The following is a 24309-nucleotide window of genomic DNA, read 5'->3' on the forward strand; positions in this document are numbered from 1 at the left end:
TAATTCCTTGGCCAGGTATGCCCCAGCCATGGGAGCTGATATGGGGACCGCGTACACCAGTTCGTGAGTGGTTTGGGGCCATATTTAATTAAGGAGTGCTTGACGGCCTCGCTTCAGAAAGGAATGAATATCGCTCGTATCAGGCCCATGCTCAGAATTTGTAGGAACGGCAGTAGCCGCAAAGGTGTAAGCATGATTCTGATAGAAGGTATAGTAAGAGGGCCAGTGCATCTCCTCGATTTGTGGACAAGAGACTTGATCGCCCTATTTATTCTGGACCGGGTCAGAGCTCCAGGATTTTGGGTTCCCAGTATAGGGGTGATTCCAGCCAGGCGAGACCATCTTCACCACGATGTACTCAGTGCGGCAAGTTGCATGCAAGACAGTGTTGCTTGGGTTTAAATGTTTGTTATACTTATGGGTGGCCAGGCCATGTTATAAGAGATTGTACTTTGAGAGTAGGTGGAGGTGTGGCTTAGCCGATATGGTCTGCAGTTGGTTCTTCATGGTCTGTACCCCCTCCTGGGCAGACCTCTCTGACTCTAGTAGGCCGTGGCAGAGGCAGAGGGGGAGCATCCAGCTTGAGCAGTCCTCAGAACTGTATTTACGCATTGACTGGTCGACAGAACTTAGAGTCTTTACCCAATGTTGTTACAGGTATATTGTTCGTATTTTCTCATGATGTGTATGCATTAGTTGATTCGGGTTCTACATTGTTATATATTACTCTTTATATTGTTGGTCGGATTGGGGCGAAACTTGGGTCGATTAAACCTTTCAAAGTGTTTCATTAATGAGATGTCAGTATGATTAGATGGGGGTTGTAAGTTTTTCTCGAAGCAAGAAATGGAAGGGATAAGTATATGCTTAAATATGACCCTTGAATATAAATATGCTAATGATTTATGAGTATAAAGGGGTAGAAGAGGTGGAGAACGATGTACGTTACTAAAAGGGCTAGATATCGACAAACATTTTTATTGTATAAAGTATATTGGCAAGGATGTTGTACGGAGGTACGAATATAAGGATATGTGGATATAAGACAAAGTTAGGACTAAGGTACAGAAAGATTCTTTTTCAAAAGTCCTCTTGTCACAAGATTATTGAGTTAGTAATATAAGGCTGAATAGCTAATGAAGGATGTGAATGATGCTTTGAAGCAATTGGTTATATGATGGTAGATGAATGAGTTGGAATTCGCGAGTTCATATAAGATGTACCCTTCATCAAGGAGATGAATTTGTATTTTAAAAGAAGCTTTTCTAAAGACCGAGTGTTTAATCTGGCAAAGAGAAGGAGGAACATTAATAATCAGGGCAGATTTTGAGAATAAAATATGTGCGAGATACCATCATGGTGATGAAACGGGGAAAGCGAATAATAGGAGAAAGGTGATCTTGGAAGAACAGTAAAGAAACTATGAAGATCCCTTTGATGAAAACTCAGGCCTATCCAGGATCATTATGTTTATGAGAATATGTGACTTGTTACAAATATGTGCAACCGACCAAATAAATTTAGACGATGAATAGTCATGACTAATATTAGTTACGGATTTGCTGAGAGCATGTACTTGCAAGGAAAATGAGAACTAATGGGATGCTAAGTATAGAATAATGGGCTAACACCCTAAGGGGGGAAGATGAGACAAACAAGTATTGGATCAGGAGTATGCTTTGTTAGAAGTTGGAAAGATAGCTACAAAAAGGAATCGGGAACCACCACAAAAGGGATAAGGTTGGGAGATAAAATTCCAAGGAGAGTCTTACCCAAAGTTTCAAGACAAACATGCTACGAAAGGTCCAGTAATGAAGAAACAAAGAAGGATTGGGTATGACAACATGGGAGAAAAATCTTATAGATGATACGAGAATGTTAGGTACAGAAGATCCAGGAGGTAAAGTAAATTCAAGTCACGTTGCAAGTAAGGTGGAACCAGATAGACTTACATGAGGAATTAAAGGCTGGTAGTGGAAATGGAGAAGGATAATGACGAGTAACTTTGCGTAAAATGGCTTGGTTGTACTATGAAGAATAAGGAAAATCTAGCACCAAGATGGATACTTTCATTCTGGAAGGTAACCGAACGGTATAGAATTATGTATCCCAAATATGATATAAGTATATGAGAAGCTTGTCAAGATTATTATAGGGCTTCAATTGGTGAAGCGGAGCGTAGTCGAGGATAGCAATGGAAAATAATATGATATAAGTAAAGATATAATATTCTAGATAAGGCATATCTCTAAAAAAACAAAAACCCGAAGCTTGAAAGGGTAGTCAGGAAAGAGTATCTCAGTAAGGTGGATTCCTAAGATATTAAGGTCGAACCTATATCAAAGGTAGATGATCTATTCAAAGGAAATAAAGATGTATCATGGCCTTGATGGATCAAAAGAAGAAATATTGCAGAGTTCATAGTCCGCTAATAAATAAATAGAAAGCCTGAAAGACCGAGGAACATATAGCTATGTCGTTGAGAAATAAAGGAATGATCGGTATGGATATTATAACTATGAGGAAGTCGGGATAACCAGTTAGTGTGTTCTGGACACCATTCCAATATTCAGATGGCCCTGTATGAAGCTCTCTATGGAAGGAAATGTAGATCGCCAGTTGGATGTTTCGAAGTAGGGGAGACAAAGCTATTGGGCCCAGACTTGATCCAACAAGCGATGGAGAAGATCAAGCTTATTCAAGATCTGTTATCAACAGCTCAAAGTCTTTAGAAATCCTACACAGACTGTTACACCCCGTATCTTCAAAGAAGCACTAATCAAATTTGAAACATAAGTACGTTGAGTTATGGTTAAGTACAACCACTTTGGAATATAAGGATCAAGCATTATTAAGTATATTTAATGAGTGAAGGATGTATATAAGGTATACCGGAAGGTTTTATAAGGAAATGAGTGAAAGAAATGAAGTGGTACGACTTCGGAGAAAGGATGGGAACTATTTTGTGTGAACATTTTGCTCCAAGTTGGGGGATGCATATCGCTTAGCATATGAAGTGTTTTAAGGTGAAACAAAAGCCTAAAATGAATTTAGTTGAGTCTAGTTTCCAACGCAAGAAACCGCTCATCGATAGGACATCGGAGTAGAGAATTATGGAAGTTACAAGTTCAGCTGACAGAGCAGAAACGCGTGCTACAGTACTGCTACAGTACCGACCTGCTACAGTGAACCCGACCTAAATTTGACCCTTATAAAAAGGGTAAGAACCCCTTTTTTTCACCATATTTTGCTGGAAAATTCCAGAAATTGAAGAGAGAGAGTGAGGAAAACAAAAAGTGAGCAATTTTCAAGTATTGGAGTACTGGTTTATGTCCGGGTAACGCATGGTTGTGATTCTAGTATTGTTTTGCGGTGGATTTTAGCCTGGGTATTGAGGATATTGCTGTCTTAACAAGAAAAAAAGGTATGAATCTTTCTCTTTTGGTATTATTTAAGGCTTATTTACGGAGATAAAGTCGCTAAACAATCGTGTAGTAAGTTTGTTAGTTATGGAAGTTGGAAAACAGCGTGTGGGCTGTTTTATGGTATATATTGGTGTTGGAAATGATGTTATGGATGTTGGTATTGTTATTGTTGTTTTTGGTTGTTGAATTGAGAATTCGGGCTAGGCATATAAATAGGGGAGGTGCTGCCCGATTTTCGGCAGAATATAGAATAGTATAATTTGAAACTTGGTACAAGTGTGCGATGAAGAGGCTAACGTTAGTATAAATCTCCTTTTTAATGACTTAAAATATTATCCGAAATGAACAGTAGTTGAAGTGCACAGTGGTCGTAATTCCAGTTTACTGTCCGTATTCTGTGGGCGTATTAAAGGATGATAGAACCAGAAAGTCTGGCTGAGGACATGATGATTTACGAACTCAGTTTACGGGCCGTATTTCAGTTTACGGTCCGTATTTCAAGTCGTATTTAACTATTCAAGTCTTTGGCAGAAAGTCAAAGTTTTGTAAGTTGAAATACGACATGGCAGTTTACGGGTCGTATACCACTTTACGGTTCGTATTTCATCGACGAGACCAGAGTGCAAATCTGCAACTTTTCACATTTTCAGAACCTATAAATAGTCGTTGGTCTCATAACCTACCTCTTATTCCCATTGCCTTTGAAATCTTACTTAGGGTTGTCAAACATCGTTCCCTTCTTATTAAAACATCGTATACTCGTCTTCTTCGTTAGTCTATTCATTGTACGTTCACGGGGAAATTTTCGAGGTATAACATTCTTCCCCCGTTTTGGAACATTCATCCTCGAATGTTAAGTCATCGGGGATTCTAGAAATATTTCGCCAGAGTTTCCCCTGTAATATGGCACTACCATCCTGTCACAATAACCCATAATATCATTGCCTCACAGGGCCACAACACAATAGCACATAAATTGGCCACACACGACCCATAAACATAGAAAGGAAGCATACGTACCTCATAGTGTTAGTGTCTCACCTTAAATCTCTCCTGGGGGTTGGAATAAATGCGGGTACTTGGACTTCATACTCTCTTCCGCTTCCCAAGTCATTTCTTCTCGGTTGTTGTTTCGCCCCGAGACTTTGACTGAAGCTACTCTTTTATTTCGAAGTCTCCGCACTTGCCTGTCTAGAATAGCAATAGGTACTTCTTCATAGGTTAGCTTTTCTGTTACTTGCACATTATCTATCGGGACAATATTTGTGAGATCTCCAATGCACTTGCGGAGCATCGAAACATGGAAGACTAGATGGACTGATTCAAGCTCCGAAGGCAAGTCCAATTCATAGGAGACATGACCCACCTTGCGGATAATTTTATAGGGTCCAATATATCTAGGACTTAACTTCCCTCTCTTGCCAAATCTCATCACCCCTTTCATTGGCGACACTTTCAAAAATACCCAATCATCAACCTGGAATTCCAAGTCTCGTCGGCGATTGTCCGCATAAGACTTTTGGCGACTTTGGGCTGTCAACAATCGATCTCGGATCACCTTAACCTTTTCCACCGCTTGCTGAATCAATTCGGGGCCTACTAGCTGTACTTCTCGTATTTCAAACCATCCGATTGGGGATCTACATTTCCTTCCATAGAAAGCTTCATATGGAGCCATTTGAAAACTGGAATGATAGTTATTGTTGTATGCGAATTCGATTAGTGGAAAATGATCGTCCCAACTACCACAGAAATCCAGCACACATGCTCGTAGCATATGTTCCAAGGTCTGAATAGTACGCTCTGCTTGTCCATCGGTCTGCGGATGAAATGCTGTGCTAAGCTTCACTTGAGTGCCTAGACCTTCTTAGAAGGACTTCCAGAACTTGGCTGTAAACTGTGCAACTCTGTCTGTGACAATAGATAATGGTATACCATGGAGTCGCACAATTTCTTTGAGATACAAACTCGCATAGTCTTTTGTTGAGTACGTGGTTCTAACTGTAAGAAAATGGGCTGCTTTCGTCAACCTATCCACGATCACCCATATAGAATCATACTTGCCACAGGAACGAGGTAAACCCACAATAAAATCCATGTTGATTACTTCCCATTTCCAAGTAGGGATTTCCATTGCTTGCAATAAGCCTCCTGGCTTTGATGTTCAATCTTTACCTGTTGGCAATTTGGACACTGTGCTACAAATTCTGCTATATCTCTCTTCATGCCGTCCACCAATATATTTATTTAAGGTCATGATACATCTTGGTTGCACCTGCGTGAATAGAATACCGGGAACAATGCGATTCTTCTAGAATTCGTCGGCGTAATTCTGCCACAGTCGGCACACATAACCTGCCTCGGTATCTAAGAATTACATCCATAAAAACTTCAAATGAAGACTTCTCCTTTCCGTGAGATGTGTCTTTTTAATGACACAATTGAGGATCTTCATATTGCCATTCCTTCACTTCTATATTCAAAGATGAAACTGTAGGATCGTTAATGCCAATCCCTGCACTACCCGAATCAATTACACGTACTCCAAGATTAGCTAGTTGACGGAGCTCATGAACCATCTCTTTCTTTTCCGGAGGAACTTCGCATAAACTGCCCATTGATCGGCGGCTAAGCGCATCAGCTACTACATTTGCTTTTCCGAGGTGGTACAAAATATTCACATCATAATATTTCAACAATTCTAACCACCGCCTCTGTCGCAGGTTCGGCTCCTTCTGCTTGAAAATGTACTGAAGACTTTTTTGATCTGTATAGATATCAACATGCACACCATACAAGTAATGTCTCCACATTTTCAGTCATAAATAACCGCGGCCAATTCAAGATCGTGAGTCGGGTAGTTCTTTTCATGTTTCCGCAGCTGCCTCGAAGCATATGCAATAACTCTACCGTGCTGCATTAAGACACATCCTAAACCAACACCGGAAGCGTCACAATACACCACATAGCCATCTGACCCTTCTGGAAGTGTTAAGATCGGAGCTGAGGTCAATCTGTCTTTCAACTCCTGGAAGCTGCGTTCACAAGCATCGCTCCATTGAAATTTAGCCGACTTCTGGGTTAGCTTCGTCAATGGGGCTGAAATAGATGAAAAGCCCTCTACGAATCTTCTATAATAACCCGCCAAACCCAGAAAACTACGGACTTCTGTAGGCATCGTAGGCCTTGGACAAGTCTTCACAGCTTCAATTTTCTGAGTGTCGACTCGAATGCCATCATCTGAAATAACATGGCCCAGAAATGTTACAGAATTTAGCCAAACCTCGCACTTTGAAAATTTTGCATATAACTCTCGGGCTCGAAGAATTCCAAGAACGATACGTAAATGATCTGCATGTACTGATTCTGTGCGAGAGTATACCAAGATATCATCGATGAATACTATCACGAATAAATCCAAGAGTGGCCAGAATACATTATTCATCAAATTCATAAACACGGCCGAAGCATTAGTTAATCCAAACGACATCACCCGAAACTCATAATTGCCATATCTCGTGCTAAAGGCTGTTTTGGGAATATCCGCTTCTCTAACTCTCACTTGATGATAACCCGATATCAAGTCTATTTTTGAAAACCATTTGGCACCCTGTAGCTGATCAAATAAATCATCAATCCTCGGAAGAGGATATTTGTTCTTTATCGTCACCTTGTTCAATTTCCTATAATCGATGCACATTCGTAGGGATCCGTCTTTCTTTCTCACGAACAAGACTGGGGCTCCTCACAGTAATGAACTGGGTTTAATAAACCCCTTTTAAAGCAAATCTTTCAGCTGTGCCTTTAGCTCTTTAAATTCTGCCGGAGCCATTCGATACGGAGGAATAGAAATAATCTTGGTGTCCGGTAACACATCAATAGCAAAATCAATCTCCCGCTCGGGAGAAAGGCCTGGAAGCTCTTCCGGGAACACATCCGAAAATTCATTCACTACCGGAACTGATTGGAAAGTTGGCGACTTTGCCTCGGTGTCATGAACCCGAACTAAGTGATAAATATAGCCCTTGGCTATCATCTTCCTTGCCTTAAGGTAGGAAATAAACCTACCTCTTGGAGATGCTGCATTACCCTTCCATTCAAGCACGGGCTCTCCCGGAAATTGGAATCGAACTATTTTCAACCGGCAATCGACATTAGCATAACATGATGCCAACCAATTCATACCCATAATTACATCGAAATCTAACATTTCCAATTCAATCAAATAATCTTTGGTTTGGCGATCACATATCACAATTACACAATTTTTATACACTTGTCTTGCTATCACGGGATCACCAACCGGAGTAGACACCTCAAAAGGTTTGATTGGCTCAGGTTTCACCCCAATACAACCAGTAACATATGGAGTAATATAAGAGAATGTAGAACCCGGATCTATCAATGCATACACATCACGGGAAAATATAGACAATGTACCTGTAACCACATCCGGGGAGGACTCAAGATCCTGTCGCCCGGCTAAAGCATATACACGGGGCTGAGTGGCACCTGAAGTAGACGCTGCCCCCTTACCTCTACCTCGACCTACTGACATCTGAGGAGTCTGCCCTACCGGGCGCACTGAGGAAGAACCAGTTGCTGAACCTGTAGGATGAACCCCAACTCTACCACTCATCGACGGGCAATCCCTCATCATGTGCCCAACCTGGCCACAAGCATCCGAACCCTAGCGACACTGTCTGGAATGTAATCTACCGCACTGTGTGCATCGCGGCACGGGGGGTCTCCTCTGGCTATAATCTTTCCTGAATTGGGAATCTGAGGCCCTTGAACTCTGGCCCTGTCCTGAACGGAAGGAGCGATCAAATATCCTACCTGCAAATCGAGGAGGTGCACTCGTCATCGACTGGCCGGAGTACCTAGAATATGTCTGTGTTGATCCCTTTCTATAATCACTGCCCGCTCCCATAGATTTGCCTTCTGTCACTGTCGCGATCACTTCTTTATGGTTGTCGTCGCCCTTCTAGATTATGGGCATGAGCCTGTATCCGGAAAATATCGATCCCATCTTGTAGTGAAGCTGTCAAGCAATCTTTGAATAAATGTGACCCTAAGCCACTCACGAATCTATGTACCCGGTCACCCATGTCGGCCACCATAGTCGAGGCATACCCAGCCAATGAATTAAATTGAAGGCTATATTCCCGGGCACTCATGTTTCCTTGCCTCAAATTTAGAAATCTATCCGCTCTAGCTCGGCGGACTTTGGGTGGCAAATAGTGAGGGATAAAAGCATCTACAAATTCTTGCCATACAGGTGGAGGCGCATTCTCTTGTCTCGATGCTGTCCAATTATTATACCACAATACTGCCACATCTCGAAGCCTATAAGAGGCCAACTCCACGGATTCAGTCTCAAAGGCATGAATAATCTTTAGGGTCCTCAACATCTCATCAATAAAGCCTTGCGGATCTTCATCCAGCTTCGACCCGAAGAACTCTGGAGGATTTAAAGTCATGAAATCACGGGCTCTAGTACTAGCTGACCGATCAGTTGGGCCTGTATTTTGCCGTTGTGCCTGGGCGGCAACCAACTTTGTTAATAACTGAATGGCCTTGGTCACTTGTTGACCCGAAGTACCCGGTGGAGGAATTGGAGCTGGAGCTCCTCCTTATTCTTCCACATTAGGTGGGGTGGAGGAAGTATTAGTCAAGGCCTCATTATGCGATTCACCCTCTTCAATATTCATCGGAGGCTCTCTTTCTACCCGCCTCTTTGTCGTAGTCTTGCCCTTCTAGGCGGCTATAGCTTTTCCTTTGGCGGCATTTCTGGAATCACAACACACCATTAGGGAGGATAAAATCTTATACATGGCTCTATCGCACGATCTCATAGGAAGAAAGATGGTTATTTTTCCTAAATGCCCTGTAGCCTCTTGTTTATTGATGTGGCGCGCATCACACCATAAATAAGACTCTACTAGACACGGCTCGTAGACACTTCCTAGGACTGAACCGCTCTGATACCACTTTTGTCACGACTCAGCTAGGGGTCGCGATGGGTACCCGGGGCTAACCACCGAGCACCGCTCGTTCTATTTCTCATCATGCTCATTTAGCTCTTTTATCACATTTATACTCAAATTGTAGGAAAATCATATTTCATATGGAAACATAAATACTTTTATATACATATGCCTCTCGGCCATCAAAATAATATATATACATACTAACCTCTCGTGAGACCATCTAACCCACACTGCGTATCTACAAGCCTCTACTGGAGTGCTAAACATAAGGACGAGACAAGACCCCGTCATGCCCAATACACATATACACTAATATACACAAAAGAATCATCATAAGCACCTCCGAACAATGGAGTGCTCTCAATCAGCTACTAGCTTCTACGAATCAGGATCAAGCTCACCTCCTTGTCTACCTGTGGGCATGAACACAGCGTCCAAAGAAAATGGACGTCAGTACGAACATTGTACTGAGTATGAGAGACATAAACAATGAAATAAGACAAGATATAAAAGAAATATCAATATGGAACATCTGTATCTGACTATCAAGTACAAAGGAAATAATGCATGCTGGCTTAGTCATAATCATCATCATGTCATGTATGCATAAATGTATAAGCTTCCCGTCCATATAGGTACGGTGTGATAGTCATAACATTATCCTGCGTCCAGGACTCCCGCGTCCGGGGTATCTTCTCATGCCGCCCACTAGTGGTGTCTGCCCATGCCATCTGGCCATGGTGTATACGCTGCCCGCCTTAGCGGTGACTGCCCGACCATATAGGCGCGGTGTTATATCACAATATGCTCATCATAATATAATCATCATAATATGTTTATCATAGTACATGCATAATGCTCAAGGACAACTATACTTTATCGGGGTGACGTAAGGTCGTGATCCCCTGATTTCATTATGGGGAATTCATTGACATTCTGCCTCACCTTGAAGAAATTAGCATATAAGGTGAGTGTACGCAATAAATAACATCATTAACATCATAAGATCATCATATCATACATTTTTTAATCTCCATACTTTAACTCATCATCATCATTATGGGACTCATAACATATCTCTTATCTTGTGTAGCTATTCATGGACATAGACTTTTAGCTTTCCGGAATGTAGGAATTGATGAAGAGGAAAGAAAGTCGTGCTATAGGATTCATGCCATTAGAAAGAAAGGACTAGCCTCACATACCTTTCTCGTTTAATTAGTCTATCGTTCGCTTGTTCTCCTTCAATGTCACGTTTCTACCTTCAAGAGAGAATTTCGCATTAACGTTAGTTAGTTGGCTATAAGAGCGAGCTACTATCTCTAGGGAAAAATTGAGCAGCATTTCCTTTGTTTATACTACTTTCCCCACATTCTATATCAACTCTCAAACGTTCATAACAACATTCTCAATATGATAGACAACACTCATCATTCGTTTACAATATCCGTATTTCACAATTTGTCTTCAATTTCTCCATAATCATGGTCATGGTTCATTTTTGCATTTTTCTCACATAGGATACTTATTCCATGTTCTAAATGTCATTCATAACATTTTTATGATCACAAATTATCAATGATCATGGCTCAATTCAAACCTTTACTCAACATTGCTACTATTGACACTTTCATGACCCATTTCTTACATCCTTCTATAATCCAAGTGTTTCAACTATTCCATACCCTAAATAACATTTAAATGCCATAAAACTTACTTTAGATGTTGTAGGAACAAGCCTGGAGTGGTATTACTCTTGTTGCACCAAAACCCTAGTTTTGCTTCTCTTGAAATTTCTGAACTTGATGAACTTTGATGAATTTCATACACTTGATTCACTTGGATTCTTGATGTTGATCTTTGATCTCCTTTGTTTTCTTGTAGATAAAGAGTAGAGAATATTCTAGAGGTTTCTAGAGAGAAGTATCGTGGGAATGAAATGAATTTAATGAGCTTAGGTCTCATTTTAAATGACTTAAAATCTTATCCGAAATGAACAGTAGTTGAAGTGCACAGTGGTCGTAACTCCAGTTTACGATTCGTATTCCAGTTTACGGTCCGTATTCTGTGGGCGTATTAAAGGATGACAGAACTAGAAAGTCAAGCTGAGGACATGGTGATTTACGAACTCAGTTTACGGGCCGTATTTCAGTTTACGGTCCGTATTTCAAGTCGTATTTAACCATTCAAGTCTTTGGCAGAAAGTCAAAGTTTTGTAAATTGAAATACGACATGGCAGTTTACGGGCCGTATACCACTTTGCGGTCCGTATTTCATCGATGAGACCAGAGTGCAAATCTGCAACTTTTCACATTTTCAGAACCTATAAATAGTCGTTGGGCTCATAACCTACCTCTTATTCCCATTGCCTTTGAAATCTTACTTAGAGTCATCAAACGTCGTTCCCTTCTTATTAAAACATTGTATACTCGTCTTCTTCGTTAGTCTATTCATTGTACGTTCACGGGGAAATTGCCGAGGTGTAACAATAATATATGCATATGGCTATTTTGTGACATTACAGAGAGCTCTATTATTTCATTTTGATTATGCACTGCACTCATTTTCATTCTTCATGTATATGTAAGGCACAGTTGACTGGAGGTGTGCTGTGGCCTTTGTTATGATGTGTATATGTATGGCACAGTTGACAGAGGGTGTGCTGTAGCCTTTGTTTTGATATGTATATGTATGGCACCGTTGACAGGGGGTGTGCTGTGGCCTTTGTTGTGATGTGTATAGATATGGCACAGTTGACAGAGGGTGTGCTGTGGCCTTTGTTGTGATGTGTTTATATATGGCACAGTTGACAGGGGGTGACGCTGTGGCCTTTGTTGTGATATTTCTATGGATATATGTGTTTCTTTAAAATAGCTATACTGACACTATTCATGACACGCCTCAAATGTTTTCCATGATTTTATGTATATATTGATTTCATGCCTTATATGCTCAGTACACTATTCGTACTGATCCCCTTTCTTCGGGGGCTGCGCTTCATGCCCGCAGGTACAGACACTCAATTTGGTGATCCTCTGGCTTAGGACTTCTGCCCAGCCACTTGGAGAGCTCCATTGTTCCGGAGCTTGAGTTATTTTGGTACAGATCCTTTTGACGTAGACTTTATTATACTCTTAGAGGTCAGTAGACATATGTAGGTTGTGTATATACGGTTTGGTCAACTATATCGATGTAGTTCGTTTTGGATGTCTCTGTGTATAGTGGCAGCCTTGTCGGCTTGCATATTTGTTATGTTTTGGTTAACTGTGACTTCTCAGGAGACAGGTTCTTTCTGATGTACGACATGATGAGTTCACAACATACTTTTACAGAGTGCCATATTGTTTTCAGTTTCAGTCGGATTATATCTAGCTGGTCGTATACGGGTGCCCAGCTCAGGCACTAGTCATGGCCCATCAGTTTGGGTCATGACACAGACAATCGTCGACGAAAATTGAAATTCAAAGATAATGATTGGGTATTCTTGAAAGTGTCGCCGATGAAAGGTGTAATGAGATTCGGCATGAAGGGGCAGCTTAGTCCCCGTTATATTGGGCCTTACAAGATTTTGCGCAAGGTAGGCCAAGTAGCTTATGAGTTAGATTTGCCTCCAGATTTGGAGTCAGTCCACCCAGTCTTTCATGTGTCAATGCTTCTTAAGTGCGTTGGACATCCTTCCAGAATTATGCCTGTAGATGATGTCCAAGTTACTGAGAAATTGTCTTATGAAGAAGCACCCATTGCCATTCTAGATAGGAAACTTCGAAGACTCAGAACCATATGAAGTCCAGGTATCCACATCTATTTCCACTCCTAGAGGAGCTCCAGACAGAGACACCATTATCCTCAGGTATGTGACGCTTCTTTGAATGATTTTTTGGTCGTGTGTGGCCAATATGGATATTAATGTTGTAGCCCTATGAGGTACTGCATATTTTGGTTTGTTACGATAGCATGGTAGTGATACAATTACAGGGGAAACTCTGGTGAAATGTAGAATTCCTAAGAGCTTAACATTCAAGGACAAATGTTTCTAAAGGGGTAGGAATGTTACACCTCAAAAATTTTCGTGTCGTTTACGTTTTGAGTAGACTAACATAAGTTTGGAGAGGTCATGGAACCGTTATAAGGTTAAGAGTTGAATACTCTTAACAAGTGTTAAGCAAGTGTCTAAAGGTTCTAGGATCAAGCAAATTGAAGAAAATAAGTTTGTCGAAAATTTGGCAAAATTTTGGACAGAAATTTGGAAAAATTTTGGACAGAAATTTTGGGTCAACTTTAGAGAAGTATATCAAGAGTTTTGAGATGGAACAAAAGCCTAAATTGAAGTTCATTGAGTCTAGATTCCAACACAACAAACCGCTCATCGACATGACATCAGAGTAGAGAGTTATGGATGTTTCAAGTTAGGCCGGCAGAGCCGAGGCACGCCCAACTACAGTGCACGAACGCGCAGCTACGGTGCGCGAACATTCTAGGTTGGTGGAACCGACCTTGGCAAGTATAAAAGGACCCTTTTGGTAATTTTTTGGTCATTTTTCTAGGTCTAGACCATTCCACAACATACATACATGTTCCAACAAGTCCATATACAAATTTTGGTCATAAAGTGTTAAAGTTAGCCATCAACGAGGCTCGGGAAGTGTATAGGATTTTGCAGATCTTGTTCTAAACATAAAATCTTGATGGTACGAAGGAATCTATTGAAGATAAATAAGATTTCAAGATCTTCAAACTTTGATTGAGGTAAGGATACTCTCTATTTTTGATATTATCAATGGTATTATGGAGATTTAGTTGTTAAGGCTTCGTAAAGGCTAGTGATTGGTCGAGACCTTGGGAAAACATCGTGTGGGATGTTTCATGGAGTATTTTGGTATTGATGATGATGTTTTTTATATTAGTGTTTCTATTGTTATTGTTTTGTTGGTATTGTGATTTCGGGCTAGGGATATAAATAGGGGAGATGCTGCCCGAGTTTCGGCAGGTTCTAAAAGGGGTTTAATTTGAAGGCTTAAGATAAGCATGTGATAATAAGCCTAACAGTAGTATGAATTATCTTAAATATAGATTTATGAGCTTGGGAGGATAAGCATTAAGTAGTTAAGGAGACCCAAAAGGTATGTTAAGGCTATCCCTTTCTTTCTAAAGGTATGATTCTTTCTTACAAACCTATACGTGTTTTCCCTAAATTTCTTATTCCCAGAAGCTAGAAGTTCATGATTCTTTGAGTTTCTTATTATGCTAAAGATAAGTATGTTCCATGATGACAATGATGATGATAAGGATTCCATTTTTTGAGATTCCAAAGCTTATAGTTCTGATGCTATTATGAGATTGTTGAGTTTAATTCATGATCTCCTTGATTTTACTCATTGTTGTTGATCTCACCTTATGTTACTTGATCCTTCAAGGTGCCATATAACGATGATGATTGTTCCATAAGATAATCGGAAGTTATCGACCTTACGTCACTTTGATAAAATAATAACTTTCAATTGGGCTCTCATGCATGCTATTTATATTATATATGTATATATGATATGAGAAAATATGACGCTATTATATATGCGTATATTATAGGTATATGGGGTATGGGAAAATGGTGATGGCATTATATACGCATAAACACCTGATCAGTTGGTATACCATGATATCGTCCCGGACGCGTGATGCCCGGACACGGGATATATGGGTATATAATGATGATATATTATATTTATGGATCGGGCTGCACGTTCCGCAGCACTATTATGTTATATATATGTATGAGAAATGTTTTTGTGAAAAGGCTAAGCATACATGGTATCCGCCTTAAGAGGCATTCAAATGTACAGGTTATCTCTTTAACTCATGTTATATTCCATATCTCTTGTTATGTTATTATTCATGCCTTACATACTCGGTATATTATTTGTACTGACATCCCTTCTTGTGGAAGCTGCATTCATGCCCGCAGGTAGATAGATAAACGGATCTAACCCCTAGGAGTTTCATTAGCGGGATTTCAAAAGCGCTCAAGTTGCTTCGTAGCGTATTAGTACTACTCTTGTGTATATATATACTTGGGTATGGCGGAGTCCTGCCCCATCTTCATGGATTCCTGTATTCTATATAGAGGCTTGTAGACAGATGTGTGTAGCTAGAAGTCCCATATCGTTATCAGTTCATATTGTTGTATTATATTTTGGCTGCCTTGTTGGCTTATGTTTATAGGCATAGTTACTAATGATTATATAGCGATGCGTCATTGTCTTGTGATATATGCCCTTGCAGATTATGATACCCATGAGCTATATTTGTGGTCCACCTTGAAATGATTATCAGATGTATGTTTTGAGGTGCTCGGTGGGTCAGCTCCGGGTGCCCGTCATGACCCTCTGGTTAGGTCGTGACATGAACGCTCATACTGCCCTGCTGAATGTGTAAAATCCTGCCTACTTGGGCCCGCCAGACCTCTGGCGGCAAATAATGACGAATAAAAGCATCTACAAACTCTTGCCAAACGGCTTGAGGGGCATTCTCTCCCCTAGATAGCTCCCATGCCTGATACTACTGCACTGCAACATCTCAAAGCCTATAAGAAGCAAACTCCACTGACTCGACCTCGTCAGCGTGCATAGCACTCAAAGTCCTCTGCATACTATCAATAAAGTCCTGGGGGTCCATATTTTGCCTCAACACGGAGAACGCTGGAGGATCTAAATCGAGGAAAGTCTTAAATCTCTCACTACCAACTCGGTCTACCTGATAAATACTAACTCCTTGATGCTGAGTCTGCCCGACTACCAATCTGGTCGATAGCTGTATATCATCCCGCATATCCTGGCCTGGTACATCTGGCTGAAGAACTGGGGGCACTGGGGCAGGTGCTGGATGCGGGGTATGCGAAGTCTGAGATGGGCTTTCACTCTGAGACTCTCCCTAAGCCCTGGTAGCCCGCTGAGTACGGCTAGTGGCTTCACCAGCCACTCCGTCGCCCTTCTAGGCAGCTGTAGTTTTCTTGCAAGGCATCGCTTAAATCAGAACAAATTATTAGAAGGCGAACTCTTAACACACGGCTCTATTGCATGATCTAAGAGAGAAGGAATGACCATTTCCTAAATGTCCTGCAGCTTCCTGTTTATAAGTGTGGTGCACGACACACCCATAAACAAGACTATGCTAGACACGGTCTGTAGATAACCCTAGGATGGAACTGTTTTTATACCACTTCTGTCATGACCCAACCGATGAGTCGGGAGGAGTGCCTGACTACTATTGACCTAGCACCTCCATACTCGTACTTAAAGCTCGCTGCAAGATAGGGTGGCACAATCATAACTTATAACTGAATTATGCTGACTCATACGAGAACAACACCCAGAGATATACATCATGAACTATTAACCATCTGTGTGTGTGTGTGTGTGTGTATATATATATATACTGAAAATAACAGTGCAAGCCGACCAGGCTGCTACATATGCTGTACACAAAAGAATGGGAGCCGACAAGGGTACATCACATGCCAACTATCTACCACTCTCTACAGACCTCTAATGGAATAGAAAGCTGTAGAAAAGATGGAACAGGGCCTCTCCATACCCATATATATATATATATATATATATATATATATATATATATATATATATATATATATATATATATATATATATCTCAAAATGGCATACCAAAGTAAATTGGAGCTCCGGATTAAGTGGAGCGCACCGTATTGCTGATTGGAAGTCCTACTGGGTTGGACCGCTTGTCTATCTACCAGAACCTACAACGCAGCCCCCCGAGCAATAGGGGAGTCAGTACGAAAAATGTACCGAGTATATAAGGCATAAGAAAAACAAGAATATAAGATCATGAAAGGCATCTGAAACATGAAAGCAAATCTCAATATCTAAATGCATCTGTGGCTAAACATCTAGGAGTATCTACATAACTCTTTATAACTGAAAGTGCCTCTGAGGGCGTATGATATGCATGCTCTCTTTTAAAAATCTCACATATATATATATATATATATATATACTATACTGCCCGGCCATATAGGCGCGGTGTTATCATCATCTAATCATCATCCCGCGTCCGGGATGATATCATAAGCTGCCTACTGCAGTGGTGTGCACATCTACGTGCCTGCCCGACCGACTATGGTGCGGCGCGGTGTAAGAAAACAACTATACATATATATAAATGCATGAAAGACTCGAAAAGATAATACTCTGGACTACTACGAGCAACATGAGACCTCTAAAAGTTATAGATATAAAACATAGGAGGGGTCAAGGATTCGATGAATCCTATACCATCTAGGAGTAGAGTCTTTGGAACTCACTCACTTACTTTATTCGTTCAGATAATAAGCATCATGCCAAAAAGAATAGAAGGGACGGCCTTAACATACCTTGAAGCGTATCTAATCGTCCAACTTCTACTCTTGAACTCGCAAGTCTACAATCAAGATAACATAAGCCACAATTAGACCCTTTACAACACTTACTATCCAATTCAAGTACCAAAACAGCTTAACGAATTTCAGACAACATCTCATTTGTAAACTTAATAATCCCTCAATCTCTAAGTCAACCCGAACATCAACAACAACACCAAAAACAACAATATCAATACTCACATATCAAAATATAATCAATTCTACTCCAAATCCTCTCCCAAAATAGCCCCTTGTCTCAACTTGACCCTTATTTAATTTACCACTTTAATAACTATGTTTCCTTTACTTAAAACCCCTAAAACTCTTGATAATTAACTTAAACACAAAGATAAGAATCTTATGCGTACCTTGAAGGGACTAGAATACCAAGAATCAACTTCAACTCAAACTTGCAAGCTCCACAACTTCAATGAAACCCTAGGAACAAGCTTCTTCTTCACTAACTCGGGTTTTACGGGGCTCAGATCTTGCTAGAATTCCTCCAATATGATGGAAAATGTAAAGGGGAAATATGATAGGGTTTTCTCTGGTTTGGGGAGTGAAACTCATGAGAATAAAATGTGAGGGCCAAATATATATTGATGGAACTAGAAAGTTCCAGCGATGCGGGTCGACGGGTGGGTCGACCTGCTACCTAAAGTTTCAGAGGCGGCGCTGTACCGACGACCCACATTGACAACTCGTCGATGTGTCGACGGCCCGTCAATGTGGACTGGTTCGGCAGGTGTTTCCTGAATCGATCCAACTTACATCGATTTGATTCATTTAACTTCTAATCCTATCATATTGCAAAGAACATATGGTTATACTTTGGTATACGCAGGGTAAAACACTTTATATCTTAAAAACTCGGGCGCGAATCTCCATACTAAGGGTATAAACTACCAGTAACCCAAGGAATTTCTTGCGATGAAAATGAGAGGTGTAACAGAAGGTCCAAGAAAATGGAGGTAAGAGTTTCTGGCCCCTAAAAGGGAAAAAAGATAGGGTGGGGTCATCACCTCCTCATCTCCTTTTCCTTAGTATCCTTTCAGCAAAAAGGGATCTTGGGCTACACTGGTCACTTTCTCTAGCTCATGACCAGGCTCACCTTTTCCTCTCCCAAAAACCTTTCCCCCATCTTGATTGTTACACCTCGTAGTTTTGTACGTTGAAATTCGTTAGGTGTTGGTTGTCCTAATCGTGGAAACTGGAGTTATCTTCCAGGATATATGAGATTATATGTTCCTGTCTTATGGTTATGGGGGGTTTAAGTTCATGAAAATAAGCCATGGAAGGATTTGAGAAAAAGCGAATTAAGGAAATTAAGTTTGTCAGAACTTTGGGAAAACGTGGAAAAACTTTTGGACAGGATTTTGGTCCAACTTGAGAGAGGTATATCTCCTAGAATATTAGGCGTTTTGGTGTGTTTGTTCTGTCCAAATTGAATTTGATTGAGTCTAGTTTCCAACGCAACAAACCGTTCGTCAATGTGCCATCAGAATAAAAAGTTATGGGTGTTTTAAGACAGACTGCTCGGGCAGAACATTTTGACGGATCAGTTTGACCGACCGCAGAAATTTCTACGGCCCATCAAATGGTATTTTCCTAGCATAAAACAGTTACAGTGAGCCATGCTTGATGGAGCATTTTGACGGACCGTAGGAATTTTGAGGATCTGTCAAAGTGAGCGTAGAATTTCCCGACGGAATTTTAAGTCACAGGTTATACATTTCATTTCACCTTATTTGAGCTCATTATTTCCCCAAAATAGATCTTAGGGCTCTCCAAAATCCTCTGTCTAAGTCCATAAACTAATCTAAGCAAAATCTAAGAGAATCAAGTGCTAAGAAGCTTACTAGGGTTTGTGGAACTCAATATTTCCTATGGTGTTGATGTTGGAGACTTCACTTTAGTGGAGTAAGTTTATCCAAGACTCGTTATTAAATGATTAAGGTAAGTTTTACATCTCTTGCATGTGGTGAAATTTGTCTGATTGTTGTACCATTTGGTTGAAAGAAGAAAAAGTGAAAATGGGGTTCAAGTACGAATTTGAGGATATTTTGAGCTATGGGTTAACTTGAATTGTGATTCTTGGCATGCTATGAGTATAATCTTGTTGTGGATGTTATTAATGATGTTGAGGAAGTATCGTATGTAAGTATATATGGTGTTATGTTGTAGCTATGGCTATGAATGATATGGAAAAGGAGTTTTACGGATTGAATGATATCTAACTTGAGTAAAGTCTCTTGATTGTGGTATTATTGATAATGTCATTGTTGATTGGGAGTTATTTTGGAATTTGGTAGAAGTAGATGAAATAGGGGAAACACTGCCCAATTTTCGCTAGCTTACGAATTATACTCGTTTGAACTTAAGGGTGTCTTTGGAGCCTAACCTTGGTATGAACCCTCTTAAATGTAGATTTCTAGGGCTTTGGAGGTGAACGTTAAGTAGTTAAGAAGACATAAAGGTATGTAAGGCTAACCGTTCTTTCTTAAGGCATGATTCCATTGTTGTATATCCGTATGTGAAATCCATAATGTCTTTCATGATAACTCCATTTCTAGAAGTGCTAAAGCTCATAAGTCTTGATACTCTCATGATACCATTGGTCCCATTCTACAATAGTTGACCCTCTAAGGAAAGATTTAGTGATGATGATGATGTTGATGACAATTATGTATTTCTAGGGGTATATGTATATGTATGACTATTTTGTAACACCAAGCTTATGTGCCCGGGTTTGATATCTATTGCACACACAACACTACAGTTGGGTATGGATAACACTGAACCTTGGTAGGGCTGGGTATGTATAACACCGAGCTTTGTTATGGTCGGGTATGTGTGACACCGAACCTCTATGGTCGGGTATGGTACTACTAGATATATGTATGTGTGTGTAATGGAAGGTTCCCATTAGAAAAAACGTAGGTAAATATATTAAATGTCGCTAGAGGTATAAATGGCTCTACTATCTCATGACTCTTCTATCTTATGTTACATACCTTTCTAGAGGCTCGTAGACAGTTGTGTATAGCTAGATGTCTCTTAGCCTTGTCGACTCATATTTTTGTATATCATTTTGTTAGCCTCATCGACTTGTGTATATATATATGGGCATAGTGTTGATGTTGATATAAAAGTTCCTTAGCCCGATGAAATTTGTGTTATTGATGCATAGCGATTATGAGTAGGCCATATGGCTCACCTAAATATGATTGTAGAAGTATGATGAAAGGTGCCCGGTGGGTTAGCTCCGGTCATGGCCCTCCGGTTGGGTTATGACATTGATGTCCTCACCCTAATCATCCAGTGACAACAATGGAGGCCTTAGGCAGACTTACAGACATTCAATCCTATCACACCTTCCTTTTTTAGCAGACTCAGTGGTCCAAGTCTAAAAGCTCCTGATGATTGAAGTTAGTGGTGAATGCTAGGAATAAGTCTCTCAGAGGCACACATCAAGTAGTAGCAACTAACTAATTCATGAGGACTAGATTCAGGTTTCAGAGGATTTTGACATCAAATCCAAATAAGAGCACTGGGCACAAGCATTTTCATAGACACATAACAGGTGAGAACAAACTAAACATTCATAATAGCTCTAAACTGAGCCAAGGAAAACAAACAAGGTGAGAGACTCTTGTTGTTTAATCACACCAGAATTCAGAAAGGAAAGGCAACCCTTTTTTTTATCAGAATCAAACCACACAAGTAAAATAAATTCAACACCAAATGAGTATGGAGGCTACAAGACAATTTAAAAAGGATTTTGAAAGCAGAAGAAATCAAACAAGAAAGAGGACTCCCAGTTTTAAAAATATAAATCCATGTAGCACAAGGGAAGTTGTCAGATTAAGAGCAAGCAAAGTGGGAGAAGGCACAAGTCAAAACACATAATTACCTCCCAGTAAATGTAAGAATTAACACACCCTTTTCTGAGGCCAAATGGCATTCAAGTCAAACATGCACACACAAACACATCTATGGGACTTCACCAAATTCCAAGCAAGGTAAATCATCTGGAGACCTCAGCCTAATTGGCTAGTTTATCACAGCAGTGAGGTCAAACAAGTGCAAAGAAAGAACACTAAACTTTCATGACACAAAACCAAACTTGAACTAAATCACAAGCTACAAGACTTGCAGGTTTTCAGAGAAAAGGAGAACTCGTGGGCTATTTTAAGCCTAGGACAATAAGGAATTTTTTTTTATCAAGAACTTATCAGGAAAAGGAAGTTTGAAGTAAAAAAGTTTTATAATTCAAGATCAATCAACATGAAGGTTCAATGAACACAGACATCAGAAGAAGGTCTGTCAACCAAACATAAGTTTAAAGAGACAAATTCTTTTGAGAGTTCAGTAACAAAGTAGATATCTAGAATTGTTTCTTGTAATTTTCAAACTTGATCAACATTTTGACTCAAATAGCCTGATCATGTTATGAGTACAGCCTACAAGGGATGGACACCAAAGAGAGGGCAAGAATATGTGGTGAGCATAGCCATGACACAGACTGCTAATTCTTTTAATTTCTAGCATTTCATTAGCTAGATGATCATAACAAAAGAAAACCTGGCAAAGTGAAATAGAACCTCACTTAATTGTGAATTACTTACATATTTTCAGTATACTAGGTGGCTGTATCCAAAAGAGAGAGACTTTATCACATTCAGACAAACTGGGGGAATACAAGCAAGACAACATTAGAACAATAGCCCAGACCACACACATAACTTGATCATTTTAAGAAAAATAGTCTGTCTTAAGTGATCACAGCGCATATGCACAAATACCTCCCTTTTTTTTAAAGTCAACTACTATTTTAGCCAAACGAATAGACTAAGTACCACACTTTGTCAAATTTTGTCAAAACTCCTCAACACTTAGTAAAGAAGATGATTCAAGAATAGCTTTGACTCCTCACCCTTTGGCTAAGAAGAATGATTCAATCAAATGAGTACAACAAAGGCCAACTAAAGTTTAGTCTATATTTCAAACCCCTTCCCTCAGTTTTATCTTGTCCTCTGTCTAGATGGAGTAAATTTATATGAAAAACAGTCTTTTTATAAGTAAAACCCTCTAGGCCTCTGAGAAGAATCCAAACAAGTCATGACTGAATCACATACAATTAAGCAACTTCTAACTAAGTTATTTTAGGAAAAAGCAGCAGTTATCAGGAAAACAAAGAAATTAAGCAAGTTTGTTAATTAGAAACAGAACCAACCAGTTCCAGTTATAGGTTTACATCAAGTAAATTCCAAAAATCCACTCAACATGATCAAACGAATTCAAGAAGAAGGGGCCAGAACCCCATCATGAACAGACAAACTCAAAGGAAAAAGGAAACAAGTGTAAATGCAGTTTTGATAGAAAGAAAAGAAAAATGGACAACACCTATACCAGGCATAACCAATCTCAACTTAGCCAAGACCAACCTCACCTAGATCAAATGATATCAAACTGAACAAGAAACTCAATAGCATCACAGATGACCAATCAAATTGACTAAGCTTAAAACACATGAACTCAGACTAGACTAATTCACAAAAGAACCATTATCAGACAAGCTAGACTGTAACCATAAGTACCCTAGCCATGAACCATTAGGTTTCAAGACTAAAAGTAAAAACAATGGACATTTCAAGTTAAGACATGAACTTATCTCTAATATAAGCCTCAGTCAAGCAGAAAAAACAAGACTAGACAGATATCATTAAAAGGAGCTCCATTAAACTACTATTTTAGCTAAGCTCAACACAAGTCCCATGCTCACTAATTCAAAAAGAAAGGCAAATGCTCAAACTGATTCACTTCTTCATCAACAACCCATTTTATCTATGAAAGAAAATCAAGGACAAATCTAGGGAATATAATGGTCCAAGTTCAAGCAAGTTCTACCAAAGTCTATACTAAGTTAGACTAGACTTAAATTGCAAGGATACAAAAACAGAAAATCAACCAAAAATGTCACCAAATGATTAAACACTAGCCATGTCTGAGAGTTGTTATGGACTTTGCTAGATAATTGTGATTATAATGGTAGTTTGTTTAGGCTCAGACTAAAACAAGTATTAAAAGACTGAAACTAAAATAAAGGAAACAACAAGAATGAGTATTACCTTTCGTGGGCACGGCCTAGACCAAAAGTGAACTTGGTCAATACCTCCTCCAAAACTCAAGCCCAGAATGACAAGAAATAATAATAAAAAAACAACAGATTTTAGAACTAGGTTTTCGAGCAAAATCGAAGAAACCTCAAAACTTTGAGCAAAATTCAACTTTTAAGGACTAATATCTCAAATCCTTAGTATTTTCTTAATTTCCGACCTCTTTCTTTCATGAATGTTTGAAACTACAAAAACTCGATGTGGGACTTGTATGTTTTGTGCAAGTCTCATACACCAGCCTAAATCAACGGCTTAGATCTAAAGCAAAAGTGAAATCATAGGTT

Source organism: Lycium barbarum, chromosome 3 (assembly GCF_019175385.1).
Source record: "Lycium barbarum isolate Lr01 chromosome 3, ASM1917538v2, whole genome shotgun sequence".
NCBI classification, from domain to species: Eukaryota; Viridiplantae; Streptophyta; class Magnoliopsida; order Solanales; family Solanaceae; genus Lycium; species Lycium barbarum.